The 26,475-nt window shown below is 38.8% G+C and overlaps 1 protein-coding gene and 1 pseudogene across 1 annotated transcript in view; one reads left to right on the top strand and one right to left on the bottom strand.

Annotated features, from left to right (window-relative positions):
* The window catches only part of ZSWIM6 (zinc finger SWIM-type containing 6), a 183,066-nt gene that overhangs the window by 130,644 nt on the left and 25,947 nt on the right, over positions 1 to 26,475 (bottom strand). The gene's annotated exons all lie outside the window — the stretch shown is intronic.
* On the top strand, positions 18,910 to 19,369 carry LOC117024986 (oocyte-secreted protein 2-like; annotated as a pseudogene).

Genomic DNA, 26,475 nt, shown 5'->3' with positions numbered 1-26,475 from the left:
TCCATGGGAGCCTTGCTGAAGAGATGAGTCACATCATAAGTGTACGCCCTCTGGTACTAATGTTTAGCACATCCCCTGACTCATATATGGGATTTATCACTCCATGAAATGAACACAAGCTTTCATTTGCTCCTCATTGACTGCGCCCATGAAGCAAGGCACAAGGCTAAGGAAAGCCTCCTGAGGGCTCCCAACCATCACCAGAAGGTCACGTCCCGCTCCACACCATGGCACCCAAGACCCACTAAGGCGCGCGGCCAGTCTATACCATCTCCTCTGCTCCCACCACCCGCCTCCTCCAACACTGAGTTCCAGCCATGGAAGCCGTAAGGAATCTGAATCACAAAAGGGAAGTAACTGTTTCCTACCTCACCCTTAAGCATGAGCTTTATCTGCTGCCTACAACTTGTTTCCACACCCTCCCCTCTGACCAACCCCTTTTCCCCCTCCTAAAGGTATCTGCCTAGCCCACTCGCATTTCCCACCACTGGTTCCAGCTTCCCCCTCTCTTCTGGTAGCCCTCACAGGTCCCCAGTACATAACTCCTCGTACACACCTCTCCAAGGGGACTCAGTGCACTGTCCATCAGCTTACATGCCTTCAGGCCCTGCTACCTGCCACCAGGTGAGCTCCAGATGAAGAAAGGGTCTGCCACACGCTGCATACCCAGTACTCAGCCAGCAATGGCACAAATCAGTCAGTAACAGAGGGAGGACCAGTACTGCTCAGCAGGCCAGGGCTCAGCTACCCCAGGGAACTTTCCCACGCAGGGGCTGCCAGGACACAAGTAGTCAAGTCCGGGATGACTCCCTCCATGACCAGCCCTGGAGAAGCCATAGAGTGCGCCGGCAGCCCAGGGAGCATGTGCAGACCAGGACACGTGTCCCCAAGGAGGAGCACTACAGGTGGGCTAACGCCAGGCAGAGAAGAGGTGAGGAGGCGGACACTTCAGCAAGTCCGCCAACCTGAAGGAAGTGATTTGTTTTAAATCATAAATGCTTGACTTTTATCTCAATTTATATGGCCTGTCTCCTACTTTCAGCAGTAAATTGATGCTTTGTAGTAGAAATAATCCAGCAGAATGTGGACATAAAATAATAGCCCCAAAATAAAAAAAGTCCTTACTTATGCTAAATTCAACCAGTCAACAACTTCTCTAGCCTATTCCTATAATTAGAACACTCCACAGATTTTGACTCAGGAGTTGCTTGCTTTTATTTTATACATCATATAATACGACTGGTTACCTTGTTTCCAAGCTCCCTACAGATTAAGAAAAGAGTTCTTAATCTCTTAGTCCAGCAATCTGGAACATTTTGGTCCTGTATGTCTAAATAAGAGTGCATGTACCATGTTTCCCCAAAAATAAGACCTAGCCAGACCATCAGCTCTAATGTGTCTTTTGGAGCAAAAATTAACGTAAGACCGGGTCTCATAGTAAAAATAAGACACGATATTACATTATATTATACCTGGTCTTATAGGAAAATAAGACATGGTGTTACATTAATTTTTGCTCCAAAAGACACACGACAGCTGATTGTTCGGCTCGGTCTTATTTTCGCGGAAACACGGTATGTCTATGCTCACATATGTGTACATGGGCATAAATGCATGCATATTACCACACTGTTGACACTGATCATTCCCGAATTACCAAACTGCTAAAACCATGATTTTTCCCTCTTCACAGTTTTCTATGTCGTCTGAATTCTCTAGAGAAACACTGATGTTTTCATGAGAAAAAAAATTCTTTTTGAAAAATACACTCCAGCATAAGTAGTGATTATCTCCAAGCCCATTTCAGAGGGTAAGAGGGAGAAAAGGGAACGTAGGTACATGTGTGCAGCTAGCCTGCATGCAACCGTGCGTTGCTTTCCATCTATCTGCTGTAATAGAGCCTTTCTTTGATTTTCTGTAAATTCGTCAGTACAACTAGAAAACACAATCTGAAAGCTAGAATATTTATACATAAGGATATCTTACATATAGTTCCAATCACCCTATCAATTTCAAATAGTTTCTTAATCTGGAAGAAGTACTTCATTAACTTTTCAATTTTAAAACACAGTGGCATGTCAATCAATGAGAAAAATACAATCTGGAAGGAACACATGTGCAAAATGGAGGCAGCCCTATAAAAGCCCACCGGACGGCAAAAAGAGCCTTGGCCCAAGAAGTTTTGAAAATACTATTTTTGAAATTGCTATCCAATTGACAAGGCTCATTCACAAAAATGTTACCATGTGGGGGCTCTCCAAAACAAGAGGCAAAGACAAAGTGAAAAGAAGCACAAGGGAATAGGAACTCGCATTTTCACTTAAAAAAAAAATTGAAAGACACACAAAAATAGTCGTCATAAGCTCAGGTTTAATAAGGAAGTTGGAATAAGGTACCTGAACTTGAGTTAAAAAAAAAAATTTGTGATTTGGGCACAATTCACCTTATTTCTGAATTCTAGTAATTTTCCTTCTTATAAAAGGGTATAAAAATATAAGAAATGTATGTTAATTATAGTAACTTCCTTAATCAAAATGAATAGCTCTAGAGGGGGAAAAAAGAACTTTTAAAAATAAATATGGTAAACAATTCTGAAGTGCCATAGTATCTTCATTATAGCAGACTTGAATTCTTTTGAGAAGGCAGGACATACTATAGGTAGATAGGCAGACTGGCAGGCATGGAGAGTCAAGGAAAGGAGAAAGGAGACAGGAAATGAAGATGAAGAAAGGGAGCTCTGTAGCAAATAAGAAGGGAGGGAGGAAGGGAGGATTTAAATCAGCTTCATGATGCAGATGCCCACAGGAAATGTCATTATTGGCGTGTCCTTAATAGAGAAATTTCCCAGATTGGCCAAAGGATTGCTTTGTTGCTTTCCAGATCAAAAACCACAAGCACCTTTTGTACATCAAGGTTAGTGCATACGTGGCACGTGGCTAAGGAATTACTGTCGGCCCAGCATGTCCTCATCAAGATACATCTGTGGCCTGCTATAACCTGTAATGACAGCACTGACAGTTACACAGAAAACCAACACAGACACAGAGCAGACAGACACAGAATGGATTTAAATCCGTCAAAATCGTATTCTGAGACTCTTAAACTGAGTTGTTTCCAGCTCCACAAGATAGTTTCCAAATGCATTCAGTTGTTGAATCACGGCATACTTTTTCACTCCCCTACCTTGTCTGTTAAGTTGCAGAGTTCTTAAGAGCAGCAAGAAAAGTCTACCTCCACTTCCGTTTACACATGGGGTACCAGGCCAAGTTCCAGGTGAGAAGGCCTTCCTCCACTATGTGGGAGGAACTCTCCAGAGCAGGAGCCACAGAGAGGGCCTCAGGGGCAGGAGAACAGACCAGCATTTCACTGACAGATGGTGACTTGCATAGTTTTTTGTCTCTTCCCTCATTTCTCCTCCCCACGTGAGTCTGGGGATAAGTGTCCCAGAACGCCAAAATGCATTTACGGATCTTTAAGTGAGAAAGAATAAAGAAACACTGATCTAGAATGATTCAAAACACAAGTTAAAGGCGATGCTTTTGCTGACTACAAAACCAAATTAAGAATTCCACAGTTATTTCTACTTCTATGTAAACAGTATAGATTTCCATTTTAAGAGTTCCTAGTAGCAGAATACCCAAAGTCACAATTCTAACCCAAGAAAATTGAAAGCTTCTCAGTCACTACATAATGAAGTGGGTAAGAGAACAGATTTTTTGAGCCACTGTATGGGCTCAAATTCCAGCTCTGCCATTTACCAACTGTGTGACCATGGGCAAGCCACTTACTGTCTGTGCCGCAGTTCTCTATGTATCTCTTAATTTAAATGAACACACATGAAGCCCTTGGAACAGTCTGCAGCACTTCCTGTAACGGTCATGACCATCACTATTGTTAGCACTACGTGAGCACTACGAACCTCTCCGAGAACGAGTGTCACCTCTACAGCATTCCAAATATTTCCCAATTTGAAAAGACAACATAAATGCAAAATGTTTCTTACATTTTAAAAAAACATTTTGGTATGTGGGGAGCTGTTCAGCTAGTAATAGTGGATTTTCAAGGAGTTATACTCATCAAGCTAAGTTCTGAAATGTGAATTGTTCCCTCGTCCATCTTTCAAGAAGAAAAGGAAAAGGAAGAAGAGATGGTTTGGGAGGTGTTTTTGTTTTGTTTTTCAGAGTAGCTATGACAGGCCATTAACTCAAACTAATCTTTAAATACATCTGTAGAGTGTTCAACCTGTGAAGTGCTTCTGCTTTACCCTTCTAGAGAATAGACTGTTACAAGCACCCAATTGTTTAAAACAGCACTTTTCCCATCATGTTAACTTCTACACTTGAATCGCAAGTATTCTTTACCCCTTTTCACTGTTTTCCTACATTTAGAATAGTCCATTATTTTTAATCGTGCAAAAATGTTAATTAAAATATTTGTAAGTTTCTCCAGCATGAGGCATTGAAGAGAACATGGAATGGACACAATCCTGGATTTTAAGCAACTTATGTAAACATACTGTTTTTTGGAGATGGCACATTTACTGTATCTTATTACTGATATTACCCATTTGTTGATTTGGGACAAGTGTATTTCTCCCCAAAGCAGATGGCCAATCTACTGTAAAAAGCTGTTTTCAGATACAAGCAACTACCAGCAGAGAAGTAAATTCTCAATAGTCAGAACAAGCCCCTTTGAACTCTATGTAGTGCTCATTATCGATGTCATAAATAAAACAATAAAAGCAAATGATCCCTTGAAAAGAGTCTTAGCAACTAAAGATAAAGGGATCTGCCATAATTGAGTTGGATACAGGGCATTTGGCAAGGGCAAATGGGTGAAGAGCCTCAAAAGTAAATCATAATTTTGTTGGGATGCAAAAATATAAGACAATGAGTTAGTAATGTTCTTTGAGAAAGTAAGACATTCAAAGATATGAAAAACATTTTTAAAATTCACATAAGGGATTTTAAAACAGGAAAATCTATTAACCCACAAGCTGTTGGATTATTTTGCTTAAGTACACGTTTTAGAAACTTCAGAACTGCTAAATATATTCCTGATTAGCAACACTCAAGTTTCCAGCTGCCTTTACATTTGTTCACTTTGTCAAAGCCCTAATTCTATACCAAAACCCTTTGTCGTATGCAAACGCCAGCTCAGCTCACCTTACTGGAAAGGCTCTTCTGGTTTTGTCAGCTGTGCCCATGATAAGCAGCTGGGAAGTATGGAAAAACCATTAACTATTGACTGAAAGAGAGTATGGACGTGGAGTTTCACCATTTGTTGCAAAAGAAGTTATAAAAAATGTAAATCAAAAAATGAAATTAAAAAGACTATTCATTGCTCCACACCTGCTGAGAAAAAGCTTTACAATTACCCATCCACATAAAAAAGCTCAACCGTAGAAAGTATTAATTCTTGTTTAAACGGGGGGGGGGGGGGGGGGGAACCTGCCAAGGCACAAAGGAAAGGCAAAATCACTCAGAAGCAGGAAGAAAAATACCCACTGATGCACGGGGGACAAACCAAAGGTCTCTCCAAGGTCTGTGTTTCCCTGGTGGAGTATTTTAAACAAATGGCAAGCTTGGGGCAGACAGACATCAATCTGGAATGTAGGCAGGAGAGGTTCGCACAACTTCAAAGCATAAAAATGTGTTCTCAATTAGTATGTAATGTATAAAAGCCAAATGCAGACTAGGCCACAAATACTTCCCATCTTTAGCTTGCGATTTTCCCATCTTTAACAATGTTCAATTGCTGGGCGACAACGCCATTGTTCCCACTAGCTCCTGTGCCTACCATGCCCACCACTCCAAGTGGGCTCTCTCTCCAGCGTGTGTGCAAAGCCCTGTATCTGGAACTGGCAATAAATTATATCTGACCAGGTCCCAGCAGCCTGGGGTATTTGCTACTGTTGAAAAGACAGAGATTCGCTGCTGCGTAAGACCCCAGTAAGTGGACACGATAACCATGCCTAGCACCCCTCTGGTCCTAGGGCGCAAGGGCTGAGAGCAGGCTCTCAGAAGAAGCGAGATCAGGAGAACTGTCGATGGTGGAGCCAGGTCAAGTACTCTGCCTGGTTATGTGAGGCATGTGCTATACAGACTATGTGCATTCTGCCATGAACAATGATGGAGGAAAAAAGCATTCACACGGATAAAGCACCTATGCACTGGCCTAGGTACTAGACATACATCATCTCAACTAACTCAACTGAGGCCCAGAAAAGTTAAATAATTTGCTTAGATCACAAAGGTACTAAGTGCTAGAACCAGAATCCAAACCCCAGTCTAACTACAAAGCAAGTATTCTTTCTATTAAATCATGATGCCTTTTCTTATTTTTCTTATCATGCCGCCCTGAAATATTAGGTTGGTGCAAAATAATTGAGGTGTAAAAGGTTAAAAATAACTGTAAAAACCGCAATTACTTTTGCACCAACCTAATAGTTAAGCTTCCACTGCGAGCATCTTATAAAGGTGTTTAAAACTCCAAAGAGAACCAAGCCCTTCCCTGACAACCCGGCAGCACACACTGGCTTGGGAGAACTCCTTTAAATACTAAAATGTTTCTGTTTTTACCATTTTTGATGATAATCTTTCTCTGCCTTTTAAATAGAGTATACCAAACACCAGTAAGCAGTGGTGGGTTGCATCCCGTCCATGGTGTTCTTCCATTTGGGACAGGAGACTGTACTCATCCCAGAAACGGAAGGGGCTGTACAAACCACCTGTTCAAACCGTATGACTGCAGGATCTTCCTCATAAGATTTTCCAAAATAGAGGGCTAGAGTGTTAAAAATATGAAAAGAATGCCATTTACATGCGGCTCAATGGATCTAAAATGTATTTAAGCAGCTTGAGGGACACAAAGTTTCCAACATCCTGTCTAAATGCAGTCACTCCAACACTTGAGTTCTACCCAGCAAACAGAAATAATGCCCGCGTAGCCCAACTGGTCACCTGTCAATCTTAACATTTTCTAAACCCTGTAAGCTCATGAATTCAGGTTCAACTATAAAATATTAAAGCATCTATTCATAAAGGTTTTGTGAGGGTGGTGATATTCTTTATCCTTTGTGATTCTTCTTTCTCTCTGCTCAGACTCACAGAGTTATGGAAACTTTTCACACTACCCTTGTTCTAAAAACTTTTCATCAGTTTGGAAGATACCAATAAAAAACAGATTCTCTGCTTTAGCAAGGAAAGTAACACTTTAACACTGTAAACCTGATCCTTATCTGGCAAATTTTTAAAGTGTCATTAAAGTAGTAGTTTTCCTCAGAAATATTACTGATTTCAGCATCATTTTTCTAACTAAGATGATATATTACTTAAGCCAATCCCAAAATGTACTAGTATGAATAAGAAAATGTTTTTATACATCATTGGGTACCAGATTAAAATAAGAAATACTAAAATAATACTGTGATGCTAAAGTTATCAGCCTTCCCAGGCCTTCATTCACTCAAAACAAGATCAAGATTTCAATCGTGACTCAGCCAGTTCCTGGAGCGAAAAGCCAGCCAGCCGGACAGCCATACCATCCTCTACTCCCATTATCTGCCTTTCTTTATTCTCCCACCTCCCTAAATTGAAGGTGTGTGTAGTCGCAACCTTCCCCATCTCTCTGCTGACTGTCCAGTTATTTTAGCACTATGTCTGAACTTGAAAAGAAAAGGAATCCTAAATAGAAACAAAATACAGAGTGTCTGAAATTTTTTTAAAATATAGGATAAACTTATTTTTAAACAGTAATACATTTTCAAATAATACACTCGATCATTAAGCACACCCTTTTCCCTCTGTGTCCAGACTTTTTGGACACAATGTATTTACTGTACTTCCTTCCTTCCGATTAAAAACTGGATTCACTGCTCTGAATTTAGAGAAACTTCACCTGGAAAAGTGTTTGGAGGTTAAAGAAAATTATACTGAACATATTATTTGAAAGTAAAACTAATAATGCTGTTTAAAAATCAGCCTACCACCTTACATTTCCTGACGTTTTGGATATCCTGTATTTGAATACACTGCAGATTAGCTTCCTGAAACTTCCTACCCACCTCCCCAACCACCCCAAACACCAAATTTCTTTCTACAAAGAAGGCATCATGACTTTACTGCTTATAGTGTAGCACATTAGGAAAACTGAAAAAAAAAATGCTAAAGAACAAGAATTGGCTCCATTAGAGACTAGTTAATCTTGACATTGATTGTTGTCAACTTTCGGCGAACACCTAATAATAAACAGAAATGCATCCCCTGAGATGTGATGGGAGTGCAAAAAGCAAAGGCAGTAGGGTACTCACAAAATTCCTTTGTGAAAATATCAGAGAAAAATTGAAGTGGAAAGGATTATCCCTTTCTGCTCCAAAATAGGAAAGATGTGCATTGTGGCTATTTTATCACCAAATGACTAACAGCTCGCTTTGCATAGGGAGAGGGAGAAGGTGCATAAGCGAGCACAGAGGACCAACCACCACCAGCCACACTTGTCTATCAGATGAACATGATGCTACTTAGTCTTGGCTGCATTCATCTGGAACAGACCAGCTTTTGGCCTGCATTCCAGTTCTCGTTTCCCTAGCATATCTGTATCACTCTACTTTCTATCCCTCAACAAAGAACAAAAAGTTTAGCAGGTGGACCTTTACTAGTATAACACATGTTAGCTACAGCCAACTTCATCTGTTATATCAAGAACGATACCTACATTCCACCTCTACATGAAAAGCCCTAGTAAATTTTATGTTTGTTTTGAATGGATTGTATTACCTTTATCCACACAGCAAACTACATAAAGTACCATGGAGGGGTCTGCTCACTCCACACTGCAGAAATGTTTCAATTACTAAGGAGAAGAAAAGCCCTTCTTGTAGCATTCAAAAGTTGACTATATGGAGTTCCAGCTAACAGAGAAAAATGTATCACTCTGATGATCAAAAAGCTGTACGCTAGTTTTCCGCCAAGAGGCCAAATGTCATAGAATAGAACAAAACAAACGACAGACAACTGCTCACCATTAACGCATGTATGTGTGCCGTCCTTCATACTTTAAGATGAAACCATGACTTGCATCACAACATTAGCTACTCTGAGCTCTTTGTGCAGGACACGTGTACCTTATTTTAAGTAAATTCAATACTGTCATATGCAAAAAAAAAATTTGGAGATAATTTTCACTGTAAAAAAATTTGCAATGGTATTCTTTAAAAAGAAGTCCTAGAATGATTCATTCTATTATACAAGTATATCACATGCTATAAGGAACAAATGTTTATGAACACATGAAGGAGTTCTAAACTAAGCGGTGGTAATTGCTGGCACAAAAACCAGACAGTAAAAGTCACTGTTGAAGACGACTTACTGGTCAGTGCACAGGAGTATAATCCTGTTGGGTCTCCCGTCAATATTTCCCATAAACAAATATTTCTTGAATATCTTACTGTGTGTGCCATACAATCCTACCCAGCTCAGCATTTCCTGCACTTCCACCTCCTGACCTGACATCCAGAAAGGACTCTAGACTACGCAGAGGATACTGCCGTAATACACTCAATACTCGCAGTTTTGTCAAGATTTGAAGTCCAAAGAACTGTGAATAAACATTATAATAGTAACATCTTCAAAAACTAGACTTAAATGTGGTGAGCAAATCATCCTACAGATGCTAATTTCCAGGGACATTTTTCTGGAGCTCTACTACAAGAGAGTATTTAACTACTGCTGACTGTCCAACTCCTGAGAATAATTTAAAGCTATACAAAGTGAGGACAGTGATAAACAGAGCAAAATAGTCCCAAAGCTATTCGGTCGTAACGAACAGGCAAAGCCATTTTCTCATTTTAAAAATCAAGCTAACATTTTGTTTACTGTCTATCAGAAGTAACTTAGCATTTGCATTGTTAACAGTCCTTTGAATTTCAAAGTGTGGTCACACTTTTAGTTCCTTTTGAATAGCAATAACTGGATCTCCTACCTACACTAGGATGTGGACATGCTAATGTGAAGCTACAAGTAAGAATACGTTCATGTTCAGCATGTCACCAGAGTAGAAAAAATTTTGGAGGGGGGTGTTTATTGTCGTGGGAAGGCACTGCATACAGAAGGTGCATCTTGCTTTGAGTTTTCCCTTGACAGTCTATTAAAGCTGGGTCCAAATACAATATATACCTCATGAAAGACATCCCTCACAAGACAAAAACCAATGGAAAGAAAAAATCCCTAAAAGAGCTCTTTTTCCGATACGCACTAGAAAAAAAGGACTTCAGTTTTTTGTGATATCAAATTCTTTGTCTTCATACAGTTATCAACTCAAAACTAGTAGAAGGACCCTCTGGACAAATGAAACTATAAAAGGCAATGGATTACTTGACCACAAGTAAATTCCTACAATTTTAAGATGACAGTCTACTTCTGTGCAATAGTTTAGACAATAAAGATTTAAAAGAAAAGAGAAGCAATAAAACACACTCCACAAATCCAAAAGATTGTTCCCAGGGTAGAAAAAGAATTCCCTTCACCCAGTCTAGCCCAAGAAATTGCAGTAAGAAATAAAAACATTTCTGAATTGATAAACTGAATATAAAGACTTAATGTTAACTTCCGAACTGTTCTTTATTTACCTTTTTAATTATTTATTGTTTATGATGGCTTACAACATTTTTAAAACCTTGAGAGGGTATGCCTGCCCCCAACCTCTGAAGGCAACGTATGCTTATCATTTCATTGTGAATCCTTCCAAAGATGTTACGGGCACATTACAAGCAGCATGTAAATACATGCTTGTGTACTTCTTCTCCTTTCTACCCAAATGGCAGCACGACACACACTATTCTACATCTTATTTCCATTTAACAAACACAACATCATTCCATCACTACAGTGTCCTCATCCTTCCAACTTCGCAGCATTCCATTACATGGATAGACCATCATTTACTTAACCAGTCCTCTACAATGAGCATTTGTTTCCAGTGTTTCACTACTAAAAACAATGCTTCAATAAAGTACTTCATTTCAATTTAGCATAAGATAAATTCCTGGATGTGAAACTGTTGGGTCTGTGCATTTATAATTCTAATAGATGCTGTCAAATTACGCTCCATAAACACTGTCCTAATGTATATTCCCACCAGGGATGTGTGAGCGCCTATCTCCACAACTAACAACTAACAACGTTAAATTTTTATCAACGTGATAGGTTTTGTTTTAAACGGCATCTGGTATAGTTTTAATTTGTATTTCTCTTATAAAGTGAGCACCTTTAGATTTAGAGCTAATTACATCTTATTTCTGTGAAATCTCCATACATATCCTTTGCGTATTTTCATACTGAATTGTGTTGGTCTTTTTCTTACTGATTTGTAGAAATGTTTTACACATTAAGGAAATTTGCCAATTAATCTTTCATGAGTTGTAAATGTTTTTTCAACTTGTCTTTTGACTTTGCTTGTGTTAGTTTCTGATATGCAGGAACTTTCAATTTTTATAAAGCCTAATTTATGAATCTTTTTCTTTAATTGCTTCAGAGTTTTATGTCAAAGTTGGAAAAACAATCCTGTATTATAAAAAATTTCTCCCCAGGCTGGCCCGGTGGCTCAGGCGGTTAGAGCTCTGTGCTCCTAACTCTGAAGGCTGCCGGTTTGATTCCCACATGGGCCAGTGGGCTCTCAACCACAAGGATGCCAGTTTGACTCGCGCAAGGGATGGTGGGCTGCGCCCCCTGCAACTAGCAACAGCAACTGGACCTAGAGCTGAGCTGCGCCCTCCACAACTAAGACTGAATGGACAACAACTTGACTTGGAAAAAAGTCCTGGAAGTACACACTGTTCCCCAATAAAGTCCTGTTCCCCTGCCCCAATAAAATCTAAACAACAACAAAAAAAATTCTCCCCAATTTGGTTCTATTTCCTTTGTGACTTTGCTTTTTCAACTTCAAGTTGATTCACTTAAAATTCATTTGGATGGAAGTATGAATGATAGACCCAACTTAGTTTTTCAGATGGCTCCCCGGTTATCCCAACCCTGCTTACTGAATTAATTTCATCACTGATTTGAGACACCAATTTTATCACGTCCTGTATGTGTTTTGGGGTGTCATTCGCATCTTCATCTTTTTTTCATTCGTCGGTAGATGTGCACATGTATCTTTATCACAGTTTTAATTAATGTAGCTTACTAATACCTTTTAATATCCAGTGGGCCTGGTCCCACCTGTCGTTACTTTCTTTTTCAGAATGTTCCTGACTAGCAATTTTACTCCACTGAGTATGAGTGGTATTGATTCAGGACTTCTCTAGAGCATTCAAATTCCATATGAGCATGTCTCCAATCACAAGACTATGGTCTTCCTCACAGGTAATAGTGGTGTGTGGCATTAACTTTGCTCCTACAGACAAAAGAGTTGAATGAAAAATGTTATGGGCCGGCCCGGTGGCTCAGGCGGTTAGAGCTCCATGCTCCTAACTCCGAAGGCTGCTGGTTCGATTCCCACATGGGCCAGTGGGCTCTCAACCACAAGGTTGCCAGTTCAATTCCTCGACTCCCGCAAGGGATGGTGGGCTCTGCCCCCTGCAACTAAGATTGAACACGGCACCTTGAGCTGAGCTGCCTCCCAGATGGCTCAGTTGGTTGGAGTGCATCCTCTCAACCACAAGGTTGCCGGTTCAACTCCCGCAAGGGATGGTGGGCTGTGTCCCATGCAACTAGCAACGGCAACTGGACCTGGAGCTGAGCTGCGCCCGACAGAACTAAGACTGAAAGGACAACAACTTGAAGCTGAACGGCACCCTCCACAACTAAGACTGAAAGGACGACAACTTGACTTGGAAAACAGGCCTGGAAGTTCACACTGTTCCCCAATAAAGTCCTGCTCCCCTTCCCCAATAAAATCTTTAAAAAAAAAAAAGTTATGAATGCCAGAAGTACTGTTAAAATAGCGTATTCACAGAGTTTACCCATAAATTAAATATAAATAGAAAATAATTCCATGGTCACCATATGTTTTCTAAAAATTGAAGCTAAAGTCACAGGAATAAAGAACTGAAGAAGACAGATGATCCAGACCAGGTTCTAAGCAGCCTTTTGTTCTGAACACATCACTCCTATCATAATGGTTTGTTTTATGGACTGTTTCCTAATTTCCTATTCAAAGGACACTCCAAATTGGAAAATCATGTCCATTCTACCTCAACATTCCTATAGAATTGTTACCACATGTATAGTATCTTTTATCATCATGTCCATGGAAGCAAAAGGAATGATGGATGGGAACAAAAAATAGAAACAACACTTTACATTAATATTTATAATTTACAAACATCTTAACATATACTATATCTCACTGGATATATGTATATGCATAAACTGGGCTGCTTATATATAAATAAAAAATACTTTATGAAGAACAATAATTTGTATAAGCAATTTTTAAAAACCAAAACATTCATTTCTACTACATCTTGTAATTTAAATGCTACAAATCTTAGGTATCAAAAGAGAAACATGCCCTCTCTGTTGAAAGGTCCGGGGAGCAATATATGAGATTAAAGATTCAGGCAGGACGAGATCATGAAAAACCTTGTAGATAATCTTAATTATTTTTAGACTTTGGCTTTAAAGGTATTTTAAATAGGGAAAGAACATGATGATGATGCTTTTTAAAAGTCATTTGTGTACAGTACAGAGGATGAATTAGTTGTAGTGTGGCAAGGGGAAATAAAGGAAAAGTTATTGCAATGAACCAGGCCAATGATGGTTGCAGTTTGGGTAGTAGCAGTAGTACTGAGCAAAGGACTTGCTTAAGAGATATTGAAGTGGTAGAAATGGTTTACACACTGATGACTGTCTGGCTTGAACAACTCAGTGGATGGTGGTACCATTTACAGAACAAGGGGATATATAGGCAAAGGCAGGTTTGCAAGGAAAATACTAAGTCTGAGACACAAGTGTGACAAGCAAGTAAAGACATCCAGTGAACAGTTAGACTACAGAGTCTGGAGCTCAGGAGAAGTAAAGATTTGAAGCTGGTGTGTTAAGTTTTATGGGTAAATAAGAGTAAGAAAAGGGCCCAGAAAAGTGGATAGAAGGTGACCTTGCAAAGAAGACAAGTTAGCAGAGAGGTAAGAGAAAAAAACGGGAGAGCTTGGATTTATAAAAGTCAAGACTGTGTTACAAGGAAGAGTGGTCAGCTTTGTTGAGTGCTGTGGAGCTGTCAACTAAAATGAAGAATGAGGAGTGCCCACTCTTTTAGTACTACGGGTAGCCTTCGCAGGTTCAGCACAGCGGAGGGAAGGGGCAGAGGCCAGAGTGCAGAGGGCTGAAGAGTGGGAGTGGGAGATGAAGAAATGGAGTATAATCACTCTTCCAGGAAATCTGAATATGAAAAAGAAAAAAAAACAGGTCACTGACGGAAGGAATAGACTGGGAAGGCTCAGTGTCATAGGATTTTTTTTTTAAGATGGAAAAGATTTCCCCATGTTTAAAGAATATTTATGTACAATAGTAGCATGGAAAAGAAAAATTCCTACCTTTCAAAAATGCCACAAAATATAGAGAACACATTAAATGCTGCTCATTTCTGAGGATGGTCTTATGGCAGTGAGAAATCTCCGCCGGCCATCCATTAATGGAATTTATTTGCTCTTAATCTCTAATAAGTCAACAAAGAAAATCAATAATAAATCTCTCAAAAAATATTTTATGCAGACATAAAAGTGTTCTTAAGAGAGATCTGCATACATTAACTCATAACAGAAATTCTGGATGCTCACATCACAATGGAAAATGAAATTCAAAGTTCATATGCCCATTGTTCAACCAATAATTTGTAAATTTTGAAATATACTTTCTCAAAATAATCAGATGAAAGAGAATAATCTGTGAATCCAATAGGTCAACTTCCTGATTCTTCCACAGATTAAAGGTTCTATAGATGCCTTGAAATGAAAGGAAACTGATGATTACATGAATGGTTTGGTTCTTTACACCCCTTGAGGTTCATACACAGCACACCTAATGGTTTTGCCTTGAGGCAAAAGATTTAACTGATTGCCCTCCTAATTGCTCCCTGAACAGCTTGTACACAAGGCCACATGTGTGACTCTGAGGTACCGATTCCCATATAAAACTCACCTTTAGGGGAGGTAAAAAATCAAAGATAAACATCTCACCAACTACTCCTGAACAAATAAAATTGTTTATAATATCTAAAACCTACCAAATCACCATGCCAAACGCTAGCTAATATACCTACTGTTAACAAATTCTGACCTGATTCTCTCTAAAATAAAAGCAATTTAGGTAAAGACATTACCTAAATGTAGGTAAAGACATTAAATAAATTAACAAATTATTTAAACAACATCATTATCCCAGTAAACTTCTACACATTTGGTTATACTACCAATATAGTGCCAATTTTAAAATTTAAAACATGAGAAATTTAGTTCCTGAGGAATGAATGTCTGTTACGTCTTCACAATAAGTACAGACACTTGGGAAAGTCTTCAATTTTAAAAGATCTTAAAATGAGAGGGGGAAAAAAAAAACTCTAGGTAGAGTGAGGAGATAAAATAATTTTTTAAACCAGAAAAAAAATAGAACTGAGTATTAAACTTGTGAGAAATGTGAGAAAAGTTCTCTAAATTTAGAAACCACCACGGGAAAAAGTTTGAATTCCTAACAAAAAAAAATTAAAAACTTCCAAATTTCCCAAAATGGTAACTAAAACATCAGCAGGTTGCCAGCATCTGCCCACATTCCCCTGGAGGCAAATGCCAGGTGTGGACTGGGCCTTCCATCCCCAGAGCTCCTACCCTCCACCACTACTGCGCCCATTTCTACCAACAGGTGAAGAGGAAGGCAGGAATAAAAATGCATGAAATAGGAAATGTAACGAATAAGCAAACATATGGGAAACTATTTAACTTCCTGTGTAATCCAAAATTTTCACGTGGAAACAAGGTAACCTGTTTTGGCAAACTTTTAGTAACCTGTTAAATTAGCAAAAATATAAAACCATGGTAGTACCTAGAGCTGGTAATTGGTGTATGAAACTGGTAGGTGATTATTAAAATATGGGCAGAGTAGGTGGGGATGCTCAACTGACAATTATTCATAAAATAAAAACTTGGAACAACCCCATGTCCAAAATAACAGAATGGTCATGTACAATATGATAAATTCATTGGTTAAAACTAATTATAAAATGTATATAACATTAAAAATGTAACACTGTTCTAAACCTTAATGTCTCCCCTACTACACTGCCAGTCCCTGAGAAAAGACAGGAATCATAGCTTATTTAGCATGGTGGATGGTTCTTGCACAAACATAAGTTGTGCTTGATGAGATGGACAAGGGGAAAAACTAATGTCCCAGAAGTCAGGATAATCACAAACCACCACTCAGGTAAGCAAACATACTTACCTGATATATAAGGTAATTAATATAAGACCCAGTATTTATATTAACTTATATTAATATAAGACCCATTAATATAAGACCCAGTATTTATATTATATTATATTATATTATACTATATTATATTACATTACATTATACCTGGTCTTATAGTAAAATAAGACCAGATCTTATATTAATTTTTGCTCCAAAAGACACATTAGAGCTGACTGTCCAGCTAGGTCTTATTTTCGGGGAAACAGCGAGGGCTACCCAAGTCCAGACATCTCTGTAAGGTGGGCTACCCGAAGGACCAAACCAAAAAAGTCCAGCTAAATCTTCAAGTCACTTCAGCCTGATGCCAGAAGACTCAATCTGGTCAACCAGAAAGCACACATTTATTACAACAGATTTTGAGAATTTTTTCTTTTAGTTATTATATAAAATGGTGGTTAACAGAGAATGCTCATTTACTAGCAGGTTAAAAGAACGTACTTCAATTTAATCCAATGATGAAATTACTTCATTCTGCAATAGAAATTTGGGCTTTCACTTACCTATGCTCAAAGACCTTTTTGATTGAAACTTTTCTGATTATTATATGAGTAAAATTCTACAAAAGGATATGGGAGATTTAGTTCACCAGGGCTGCCACATTTGTTACTAAAACCACCTGGTCTTCAGATCTTAGAACAATACAGGAATCTACATCCAGTACCCAAGGAAATGATGTTATAACTTTAAAACTACCAACAAACATTTGTATAGCACTTTTTTTAAATACTGTTTTTAAATACTTTTTTAAATACTGTTGTTTACAGTATTTAAAAGGGCATAATATACAAAATATTATTCGATAACTAAAATGTATCTAGACCTTTCATTATAGCTCTCACGGTGTTTCCTTCACACATTATATGCCACCTCACCTTCAAACCAGCCTTTTCCATTAAGCCAGGCAGGTATTACTATGCCCTGATGAATGATGAAACTGAGGCTCAGAAGGCTTAAATGATTTGACTAAGTTCACAAACCTGTTAAATGGCAAAGCAAAAACTACACTTTGGGGTGAAGGACACTCTTGCCTGCCTCCCCACCCCAAGCAAGATCTCCATGAGAGAAATGACTGACTCACATCTTGTGCAGGCGAAGTGATCAAAGGGAAATTATATGATGACATCCGAGACATATGTCCTTTCTTGGGAGCCAGCCAGCAATAAGAGTTGTTTGATCTACTGACACCAATAATAGAAAACCCACAGTTCTTTACCCAAAAGGCAAACTGATAACTAAAAAGCTAAGCCTCCTCGTGAGCCAAAGCCCAAACTTTAAGAATTTATTTAAAGGGCGGCCGGATGTCTCAGATGGTTAGAGCACGAGCTCTGAACAACAGGGTTGCAGGTTCAATTCCCACATGGGATGGTGGGCTGCACCCCCTGCAACTAAGATTGAAAACGGTACCTGGACTTGGAGCTGAGCTGCGCCCTCCACAACTAGATTGAAGGACGACGACTTGGAGCTGATGGGCCCTGGAGAAACACACTGTTCCCCAATATTCCCCAATTTAAAACAAAAAATGAGGAAGAGCTGGTTCTTCAGGATATATTGTTAAGTGGGCAAAAAATGTAGAGGAGTAGGTATATCATGCCACCGATTCTATAAGAATAAAATACATGGATTTACTTAACTTAAAAAAAAAATTATTTAAAAGTTGAGGGGCGAACACCATGAAGGAAAATGAAAGGCAGACCTCAAGAGTTTTGCTTCCCCTTTTCTACTGTTTACATCAACAAGAAAGACAACATCTCATTATCTAAAATGACAATGCCAATTATCCTAACTTATTTTAATGACAATACCAATTATCCTAATTTATTTTAAGGACAATGACAGTTATGCTTATTTTAATAAATGATGGACCCCTTTTTAAGCATTAATACTTTTTAAATATTTCAAGTCAGTAAAATGTTTCTAGAACTTAATGAACATCTTTCTATCTTTTTAAATATACAGAAATTACTGGTGTCTATTATGACTCGTTACTAATCGTATTTTATATAAAATACAGTATTCGAGCTCTTAACCATGTGCTGTGCACTGGGCTATTGACATCCACGTCTCGGTGAATCCTTACAACTTCATGAAAGAAGTACAAACAACTTTAAGATCTATTTTATAAATGAGGCAATGGACGCACTAAACATTAGCTAATAAATCAGAATGACAGAACTGGGATCAGAGGCTAGAAAGTCTAACCACTATACATCTTGCCTCCCTGGGCTCTGCCCATTCTCTTGTGAGGGTTGGAAACCATGAAAAAGGCATGAACTCTGGAATCTAACCACCTGGGTTCAAATCCTAGCTCCCATGCTTACTGAGGCATCTTGGAAAAGCTAGAGAAAATCTCTCTCCTTTTCTCAACTACAAAATGAATGTTGAAGAGTTGCTAAAATCTACTTCCTGAGAAGTCCTGTGTTGGGGGTCTGCCAAGATGACACTCTCTATGGCTTCAGAGGTTTCGTTTCTCCTTGCTTTTTTGGTTTGGCCTTGTGCTGAGACCATTTATGTGACAATAACTTGTTCTATGGACTGGATAATGGTCCAAGTTATCCCGCAAGCGTACAGCAGACGTGTACGTATTCACTGATGAATTATACCTGGATCCGTGTCCTGAAACACGGATACAAACATCTGAATATCCTTTTCTATATCTTGTTTATGCTTGTGGCATCGGACACAGGTTGTTTCAGAGCATACTCTCCTTTTTCAGACTGAATTGTACTATAATCCAAGGAATAGACATCGTAATTGTCATAGCACCCCCTCTGGAGTGTTCTGCCTCTAGGAAATCAGTGCAGCTTACACCAGTGTCTACAGATAATGAAATAAAATAGGATTCCAGTCCCTTCATTGCTGACTTTAAGGTAACACCAGAAGAGTTAGGATTATTAAGTTCTAATTAAACTGACTTCCTCCTTAGGGAAAAATGGGAACTTGGAATTGCTATGAAGAATTTTGTGGGAAAAATAATTTTTTTGTACCAAAAAATAATTGATATAGATCTTTGCTCAGGTATCTGACCTCTAAAAAAACCCTAATTCAGTGAAGGTTCTGTGTCAGTGAAGGTGTATTTTTATGTATTATTCATTAGGGATACGGCTTATTAATTTAATGTTAACTATTAGGTACTTTATATTACCCACTTAAATTTTATTTTCTGTTCTATATAATAAATTCAGCAATATGTTCTCAATGATACTAGTTTGATCTATTTGATATGAACTTCCAAAATATGAATTTTAAATTTTTTTTGGTAACAATAAAAAAAGAGATAGGTATATACATGTGCCAGAGACTAAAATTTGTGCAGAAATTAAAATTTGATATACTAACTCCCAGGAAAGACAAATTCCTTTTATGTGAAGATGCTCTAATTTGTGTGTGTGCGCTCTCCTAATTAATCAGTAAAGTTGGGTCCTAAAAATAATTTAATGTATATCATATTTGAATAATTATTGCAGAAGAAATTAAATATATATTCTAGAATGTAAAAACCAGTCCCTTAAACTGAAATTTGATGTCAGGCTTTCCTTTGTCCCTGATGTGATGTTTCTATACTTGAAATAATTGACTGACTGAGGTGATCAAGCATAGCATCATCCTGTCACTTAATTCATTAGATGATCATTTATCACCTACTTGTGCCACCTTCTTTTCACTAACAAGGGAGTCTGTCTATGTAATACACCAAAAAAAAAAAATCGCTTCTGGCTTGGGGGAGATTTCTTGTATCAGTTATAAGAATTAAAGTGTGCTATTAATTATTCAATTACTCATCGAATGTACATTTCGGGTGCTACATCTCTCTGGAAACGGATTTTGCCAAGATATTTGTCATTAAGTTTTTTGAAATGCTATCTTACCATTTTCAATAAAATGCTGCTTATGGTTGTTTACTTGTAAATTTTTAAAAAAAGGGCTGATCTAATAGTTCTTGCATCGTGGAACTGTTAGGAGACAACATAACGCGTAATAAACAGTACGTGGCTCACGCTGCTCAGTCCTTAAGAAATGTCAGCAGGCAGTCAGTCACACAGCAATCCTTCCAGGGACAGGGAGGGCTTGGGGTCTTTGTCCCACACCAATGGCCTCACACTGCTCATGCTGAGTTCTTGAATCTTTTTGTTTATTTTTAAGGTTTTGCTTTCTCAAGCTATCACTTTCTCAAGCTGGCACTCTTGGCTGCTCATGTGCCTGTACGGGGCATCCTTTCCCCTCTTCTATGTCTTTTTCAAATAAACTAGATAGCTAGACTTCTTAAAATGATTTCCAAGGGAAAAAATCCAGGTGCTGAGGGGATGATTTCGGATCTCCTTTACTAGTTAATAAGAGAAACACTTGAGTGCATAGACTTTGTAACATCTAGTTTTGGCTTTTCAGAGTTCTTTTTTGCTTATCTGGCAGCTTCTTGGTGGGTTTTCAAGAGTACTGAGGATCCCATACATTTTAGACCCATAGATAAATACGGTCTTGCTGGAGTACGCCAGCATATGGCACTGCTACTATTAACTCAATATTCAAAGATAAGTGAAGGAAGGCAGCTGCAGGCTAGTACACCAGATTGCTCAAATAGTCCATAAAAGCATAAATAGCCTTTTCTCCTCTGGCCCACTAAAGGCTAGTGGAGGTTAGAACTGACAGCTAATACAAGAGAGGGTTTCGGGTCTGAGGCACTGTATGGAAAAGGAACTCAAGTATCACACAGACATTCTTATTTTAGACATACTTGCCCAACTGTATGCCATATATATGGTGGTTGGAGAGAACAACTTTACACTATGCCAACTGAATGCTGTCTGCACATGCTCTCTAGCAATGCAGCAGAGAGAACTGACTCCAACTTTCAGTATGAGCCCATTAGACACACTTAAGTACCAAAAACCACTAAGTGTTAGAAAAGAACATAATCACACTATTTACTACAAGACAAAGCCTCCACTGGATTAAAATAAAAGCACACAAGGGAGGGTGAGATGGAGGTGATCATATAAAATGTATTTGAGACACCTCAAAAATGGAAGAAAAGTTGTCAAGTCTAAAACAAAGTTTAAAATGTTCCACTCTCATTACAGCAATTATATTAAGCATTCCTGTATCTCTGTGTCACACCACTGTAACTACCATTTCCAAACATTTTTCAAACTTTAGCAAGTCATTCATTCCCTATCCGAGAAGCTGGTCCATGAACTGTATGTATGTATGTATGTATGTATGTGTATGTGTGTGTGTGTGTGTATATATATATATATATTCATGTTTTTATTCTCCAAACCATTCTTATTTATGAACATGATATTCTACATTGAGACTTTTTTAAATGATCAACTTCACTGATATAACTGACGAAATATGTTCCATTCCAAAGCTTACAAAACACAGGCCAGGGGTGAGCAAACTTTTTTGTAAAGGGCTTTTTCTATTTTAGGCTTTGGAGGCCATACAGTCTCTATCACAACTACTACTCTGCTGACATAGACAATACATAAACTAATGAGAATGAATGTGTTCCAGTAAAATTTTATTTATGGACTTTGAAATTTGAATATCCTATAATTTTCACATCTCAGAAAACATTATTCTTTTAATTTTTTTTCCACAACCGTTAAAATAATGTAAAAACTATTCTTAGTTTGTGGGCTATACAAAAACTGGTGGCAGGCCAGATTTGGCCAATGGACCATAATTTCCCAATCCCTGATACAGGTTAACCCAATATTCAAACATGAAAATGCAAAAAACCCACCAAATGCAATGTTGAAATCAAGTGTCCTTCAAACCTGGAGGGGGATGTAGGATAGTCCACAGATTAAATAACATACTATTGTGCTTTTTAAGTAGAAAATACGCTATACAGACTACTTCAAACTCCTGGCCTCAAAAGTGAATACCAAAATGTTAAATCAGAGAGTGTCTTTTTAATAACCTTTAAAGATCTTTTAGCTTCCTTCAGGAATGACTTAACTCTGCAGTGTTTATATTATTAGCATAGTATTTTTAGGTCCATCCTAGCATAGCTAGGGATCCCCCAACCCCCATAAGTTAACCAACCCTTAAGTCACTGCACTGATTGTAAATTTCTATAGCATGATAAAAGCCATTTCCTAAAGCTTCATTAGAATAAATGTGTTGGACCTAAAATATGACACCACACTGGGATCAAGACACTTTTGAGAACATTGGATTAGTCAGCCTTCTATAAGATTAACAGAAGCGTGCAAGGTTAAGTGCCTATAAAATCTCATTACAGTTCTGCTACAGATATATTCCAACCTGGTACACTATAATCTGACAATTTCCACATGTTAGTAGATGACTGAGACTATCCTTAGCAATTCCACATGATAAATAATTCTGAATAACCAAAAGGTTGCTCATATTCCATAGTCACTCTCTCCAAGAGTTGACCTGGTCATTCTTATATGGGACAGCCTTTTAAACTGCTGTTGGTGCCTATAATGAACCTTTTCCATTTGGCCAACCTCAGTGGGCTCGGATCAACCGCCTTCCCTGTGTGCACTGTCCCCTGTGGGTGGGGAGAGGAAGACACGGTCGAAACTAGATGAAATAAGTTTCCTCATTTTAGAAATTGTGCTCAAGCAGGTGACATAGATCTGCTAACTGGACAGGTGGTAAAGAAAACAGAGCTTTTCATCTTGAAGCTCAGAGAAAAGAAGGAGACAAACTGAAACCAGACTGACTTACCTCAGGTATTTGAAAATCAGTGATTAATTTGGAACATACACATTTTGTGTTGGGGTACCAAAATTTTAAATCAGCCTCATTTGGAGGGGGGAAAATACACAAACACACAAACACACACACACACACACACACACACACATGCTGGACATCTGTTTGGATCTGGGAATTCTGACTAGTTTCATTCCATTAACTTTAAAAATCATTAGTAACTCCATTTATCCAAATCTTGCTCAGACAGGGAAAGGGCAAAAATGCAGTTTCTTAGGAGGGTCACCCACCCAGCTAGTGGTTAGATTATCAATGACCTAGGTAAGAGCAGATACAGTCCAAGAAATTATGGCTTCCTGATGTAGAGAAAAGCAAAGAATCTGTTCGTGCCTTCTTTCATTTCATAATTATTTACTGCACTCTGGATATTTAAGGTCTCAAATTCGTGGGCAGGTTCCCCACAACCTAAAATATCTCTAAAACATCTACAATGGCTCAAGAACAGTGTTTTTCAAATAGTGGGTTACAATCCACTAATACGGCAGCAGCCAATTTTGTGGGTCACAAAGAACATTTTTTAATAAAATGAAACAGTACTTCTGAAAACATCAACAAGCATGGCATGCATGTTTTCAGGTTAATTATTGTTTTGTGAAACGTTTCTGCTATTTATGGTAACATTATGTGTGTACTGGATTGCAATGTAAAGTTTCTTACTTTGAAGAGAGGGTAACAGTCTAAAGTTGGCTTGAAATACCTGCCAGACCTAAGTAAACATACAAGACAAGTAAGCAATCAGAACATCAGTCAGGCCTGAAAACAGAAACTAGGGAGTTGTTACTTGGTGGCACAGGAAGCTTTGGGGTGGGTTGGCATCATCTAGAAAAAAAGCACGAGGCCTGCCTCAAACTTTGGGTGTACCACCATTTAGAGGCTGGACAGAGGAAGAACCACCAAAACCAAATGAAGAGGAGGAGGAGGAAAACCAGGGGCCTGAGTTTCCCCGTGCAGCCTTCCTCTAAGGCAAGGGAAGCTTAGAAAACGGAAAGTTAAACAAAGAGGCATATCCCTTTCAATTCCCCATTTTTAAAAAGTAAGGTGTAAATGAGGATGGGTTGGAGGATGTTTGTAAGGAAGTAAAACAGATGCCATAGAGCCCAGAAACGTGTTTACTCTGCTGATGTATATACATATCTAGGAATGCTGGCTGGTATTTTATGATGGGTATTTTCTGTATACCAAGAGGATGTCATTATCCGTTTCCACCATCTATGTGCATGCTTGACGACAAGGTGGGTGAATCACATGACAGTTAACCATTTGAGGGCTGTGCATGGGCTTTCTAAAGATGCCAAACCACATTACAGTGAATCTTGTCCTTAAAATACATTTTTCACTATCTTCTTACAAATCTCATACTAAATTCCCTGCAAAGAACGAATGGATTCTTAATAATCTGGAAGCAAATGCTCTCAACAGAAAGCATAATGGAATACCAGGGTTGCCCTTCGTTTAGACTGGAGGAGTTCCAAAGCTATTATCCGGAACCCGTCGGTAGAAGCCACAGCCTCTACTGCGCTGGGCAGCTGCCTCACCCGGAGGTAACGGGGCGCTCCTGAAACTTACATGAAGATCTATCACCGTGACCCCTTTAAATGCCTTTGCCCTCCTTCATAACTTCTACAAATAACATGTTAGTACTCTTGGCCTTAATAAAACAGGACGTTTCCTAGAGTGGGATGGCAACTTCCTTTTTCAATATTAGAATCAACTACTGCTCAGGACAACCAGTATGTGACAGAATCATAATGATGGCCCTGAAATGGGCCTTAAATATTATCTTGCCCAGTTCCTTCATTTAATAGATTAAGAAAGTGGGGGCTTTCCCCAGGTGGTCCGGAGGCAAAAACCTGATTGAGCCAGTCAGATGGGGATTTCAGCCCAGTTCTATTACTAGTTCATCGCCAGTCAAGTCCGGTTTTTTTTGGGTAAAATAAGGGTAACTACAACCAATCCCACAGGAGAATTTCAATGAAACACGGTGTGAAAGCACTTAGCACTGGCACATGGCAGGTATTCAGAGTTAGTCTGTCTCCTTCAGTCCCCATTCTTTTCCTTCTTGCCCAAGGCAGAGTACAAACTGGATCCTCTCTGACGCTCCGTGACTTCATGACAAAGGAAAAAGGCCCCACAAGAACTCTATGTACACTTGATGTTTGTATTGGTCCTGATTTAAATATGAAATTAACATTAAGTCGCTTCTTATATAACACATTGAAATCCAAACTCAAGCCAAGACATGGCAATGATTTAAGGAATGTGAAGAGAAAGAAAACCAAGGAGCCTCAGCAAGGTAAGGAGAAAAGAAAGCAAGTCAGTATCACAAAGGTCAAGGTCGGAATTCCATATAAATAAGTATCAGCATCAAAAGCCAGAAACAGATCAAAGAGGAATAGAACTGAAATAACCCATTGTACTGTATTGGCTACAAAAATCAGTGGTGACCATGAAGAGAGAGGTTCCAGGGGTAGAAGTGAAAAACTGAAGTCAGTGAGAGATACCAAAAGAAAAATAAGCACAGGATAAGCAAAATCAGTGTAAACACCTGCTCATTTGAAGGGTTCAGCAGTAAGGAGAAAAACACTAACCATGTGTGGAGGCAAAATCAAAGTGTAGAAGCTAAGAGCACAGGCTCAGTCTGAAACCAGACTACCTACACTCAAACCCCAACTCTGCCAAGTTGTAATTGTGTGACCTTAAGAAATTAGTTACCCTCTCTGTGCCTCAGTTTCCACACCTGTAAACCAAGGGAAAAAAGAACCCAATGGGCAGGTTACTTTCTGTTGGTTCTGACCTCTTTTCTGTATTACAAGGGGATAGAAGTCTATAAACTACATTTTCCAAACTCCCTTGCCAACTAGCTTCCAGCTGGGCAGTGCCCATGGGAAACAACGGCAGGAGATTTCAAGGTGAGAGACAAGAAAAGTGTCTTTTCTTTTTTTATTTCCTGTTTCTGGTGGTACCTCCAAAAGCAGCAGCAGACAACCGCAGGCTCCAGCAGCATCTGTGGTGGTTCCAAAGCAGCAGAACTAATGAAGGTCTTCAGCAAATCTGTAGAGCATACAGTTTATGCAGCAGCTGTCTGATAGCAGAATAACATCCCCTTCTCCTTTTTTCTGCTCCTTCCACATTCACCTACACACACACACACTTTCTCCTTTTTATTCCAACATCCACCCAACACACACCTTGTTTTTGTTCCTCCAGCTATTCCAATACTGCTGTAACCAATTCCCTCCATTCAATCTTTCTGTGCCTA

The sequence above is a fragment of the Rhinolophus ferrumequinum genome, chromosome 7 (assembly GCF_004115265.2).
Source record: "Rhinolophus ferrumequinum isolate MPI-CBG mRhiFer1 chromosome 7, mRhiFer1_v1.p, whole genome shotgun sequence".
Taxonomy (NCBI): Eukaryota; Metazoa; Chordata; class Mammalia; order Chiroptera; family Rhinolophidae; genus Rhinolophus; species Rhinolophus ferrumequinum.
This window is presented reverse-complemented; position numbering and strand designations above follow the sequence as displayed.